The sequence below is a fragment of the Talpa occidentalis genome, unplaced genomic scaffold (genome assembly GCF_014898055.3).
Source record: "Talpa occidentalis isolate TD23 unplaced genomic scaffold, MPIMG_talOcc4v2.1 talOcc4.15, whole genome shotgun sequence".
Lineage (NCBI taxonomy): Eukaryota > Metazoa > Chordata > Mammalia > Eulipotyphla > Talpidae > Talpa > Talpa occidentalis.
This window is the reverse complement of record NW_023601543.1, coordinates 31,020,335-31,023,584: the sequence shown is the minus strand read 5'-3', so window position 1 is coordinate 31,023,584 and position 3,250 is coordinate 31,020,335. Positions and strand designations below refer to the sequence as shown.

Below are 3,250 nucleotides of genomic sequence, written 5' to 3'. Positions count from 1 at the left end.
TCTGCTTTGAGATCAATTTTCAGATTCAGCTTTTATGCCTAGAATAGAATAAAAGACTTGCTGAAATTTTAGCAAGTTATCATTTGCTCACTGATATTAGTGAAAGCAGGAGGCTTTATTTCAAACAAATTGTTAACAATGACAGTAGAAAGAACAGTGAATTCTAATTAATACTCTAGTCACTCTTGCAACCACTCATGTTAGCTTGAGTTGGGACTTTTCAGCTAGCTTTGAATATTTTACCGCAAGGCTTTTGATAATAATCACTGGAAAACCACTATTTTTTGAATGAATGAACCTATTGTTTTTATCTAGATGGAACATTCTCAGAAAGATGATGGGCGCTCTAAAGCGTATTCCCTCATTCCCCATCTAGATGGAATCAAACCTTGTACCAGCAACGACCAGGAAAGGCATGACGGTACATAAGCTTCTTCTGTTTTTTTTTTTTTTCAATTTCTTTAAAAACAGCATTTACCTGTAGAGACACAGTGATCTGAATGTAGGCATGAGCAGGGCCATCAAAGATGTGCTGGGCACTGTGTCTGGAGACTTATATTCTCATGAGTCTCAGAAAGACACTTTTTAAAAAAATTTCCAAATACTGTTTGCTGAAACCCGGAAACAGGCAAAAGGTATGTGATGTCTGGGATACTCCGCCTAGGAGTGCACATTGACAACAGTGCCATATAGGGCCAGGGTGCTGAGGGCTAGCAGCCCTGTCGCCACTGCTCGGGCCAGCAGTGCTGTCCAGCTGCCCAGGGAACAGAGGTGGACAATGGTCTCCATGACAAAGGCTTTGTAGACACTAAGGAACATCAGCAGGAGGACTGCCAGTCTGAAAGTGTGGTACAGGTCATAGCGTGTTATCATCCAGACCTGGGCAGATACAACAATGTAATGGACCAGACTGATGTTGAAGTCAGTGCTCATGTGGATGTATTTCTAGTCAAACTCAATGCCTCGGGCTCCAAGGTAGAGTGGGATGCTGCAGGACATAATGAGCTCGGCTGTAGCCCAGCCCAGAGCGGCAACCATAATCCTGTACTCCCCTTGCCTGCATTCCAGGACATGACAAGGTTTAGGCCTATCAGGTCTGCCACATCCACACTGGCCTTCATGAACTCCCCAATGAAGTCATAGATGCTGCCTTCCCAGGTGGGAAAGAATGTGGCGAGAAACAGCATTTTGCACAGCTGCACGAAGAGGTAGGTGGCCCTGGACATACTTCCGGAAGGCATTGTACCCGGAGAGGCTGCTACACTTGTACGTAATGAAGTAGGGGAAGTAGGCCAGGACTAAGCAGTTCCCGAAGTGAAACAGAATCATGGTGCCGGCCACCCGGCCCGCAGATGTGCGCTGCGGGGTCTGGGAGCGCTGGTGTCCGCCTCAATCCCTGGCGACCGAGCCTGGGCCTGGTGCCCATCTGCCTCCACTGCCGAAAGATACTTGTTGACCTCGGGGTTTTTTTTTTTTCCTTTTTTAGATTTGTTTTTATTTATGCATACAAGAGCTGGGGTGCAGGCCAGACATGAGGGGCATAAGAGGATTCACCAGAGACAGAGTGGGGAGCATTAACAGGTAGATGTACTGAAGTACACTGTACACTGCTGAGGGGAGCAGCGGGTGAGTCAAGAGGGGTCTGCTGCATCGTGTGGGTCACTTCCCTGGCCAGGGATGGAGCTCGTGCTGCAGAGGCTGTAGATAACTTCATAGTGCTGCTTCTGAACACCTTGCACCACCAGGGAGACCCCTGACCTCAGTTTTCTGTCTCATTTTCAGAAATTTATTGTTGCAGGTGACTCCTTAATTTCCTCATGGTTTTAAAAGCCTATGAATCTGTGCTTTAAGTGGCTATCTATAATGTGGTTTTGTTTCCTCAATTTGTTTATGCCTCTTTTTCTAATCCCATTGAGTATCCTTAACATACAGGTGATGAAATGCATTGACCTCTATTCTAGAAAAAAATCCAGGACCAGGAAATTTTCTATAGTGCCAATGAGTTCTAGGAATACAGGACTCTTCTGCTTCCTCTTACTGGGGAGGCACACACATATACAAAAGGAAAACAAGGGCCTCCCTGGTGGTACAAGTGTTTGGGATGCAACCTATGAGGCTGTTCGCAGCCACTGCAACATGAGTTCCATCCCCACACTGGGAGCTGATCACATGGCCCAGCAGACCTCTCCCATCTCACCTGCTGTTCCCCTCAGCAGTGTATTTCTGTCAGTCTGCCTGTTCTGTTCCCCACTCTGTCTCTGGTGAATCTTCTCACCCCCCCACCCCCGTACCTCTGGCCTGTACCCCAGTTCTTGTATGCATAAATAAATAAACCTTTAAAAATAAACAAAAGGAAAACAAGTATATTCAAGACTATTGGACAAACATTTGAAATTATTCTGACCTACCTAGATACCATCTTGCTTTCTTCCTTCCTCTGTTTTAAGACAGTATGGTTGATCTGCTTCCGTTACTTTGACTTTGCAACTGTTCAGGAAAATACAAATAGTCTTGGGTTAGCATTAATAACAATGGAGAAGAGACTTGAACTTGTACATCTTCCCTTCTGCCCACCCCACCCCAAGTCCTATCTCTAACAAAAAGCCATAGGAACAGAAAAGGAACCAGCACTACAGTGTAATTTGGTGCCCCCTCCAATATGCATAATATACTAAAGTTTTATCAGATTGTTTCTTTTTTTATTAAAGATTTATTTATTTATCATACAAGAATTGGGGTATAGGCCAGAGGTGCAGGATGTGAGAGGATTCACTAGAGGAAGAGTGGGGAGCAGAACAGGCGGATCTACTGAAATACACTGCTGAAGGGAGCAGCAGGTGAGACAGGAGAGGTCTGCTGTGCCATGTGGGTCACCTCCCTGGCCAGGGATTGAGGGATTGGGATCTGGGTGCTGGTGATAACTTGATAGTGCTGAGACTTTAACCCCTGTGCCACCAGGGAGGCCCTCAGATTGTTTTTCTATAAGTCTAAGCTGTAAGTCAAGTCATTTCGGTACAAATAATCCCTGTGAATAAGCTGTATAAAATACTCACCAAGCTACACCCAAGCTGTCCCCGAAGTGACAATTTGTTGTCATGAGTGATGAAATATCCTTTGTGTAAAAGGCAATTGTGTTGATTGTAGAGAAAGAAATGAGCTTTCCTAAGTTTCTTCCTTTTGTGATGGTGGCTTTTTAAACAGGAAAACTATACAGTGATGGTTGGGCCATATATTTCATTTCAACTTTCAT

At 44.9% G+C, this 3,250-nt stretch overlaps 1 pseudogene; it reads right to left on the bottom strand.

Moving 5' to 3' along the window:
* Window positions 1–660: 660 nt before the first annotated feature.
* LOC119246586 (BOS complex subunit TMEM147-like) lies at window positions 661–1,329 on the bottom strand (annotated as a pseudogene).
* Between the last annotated feature and the right edge of the window lie 1,921 nt (window positions 1,330–3,250).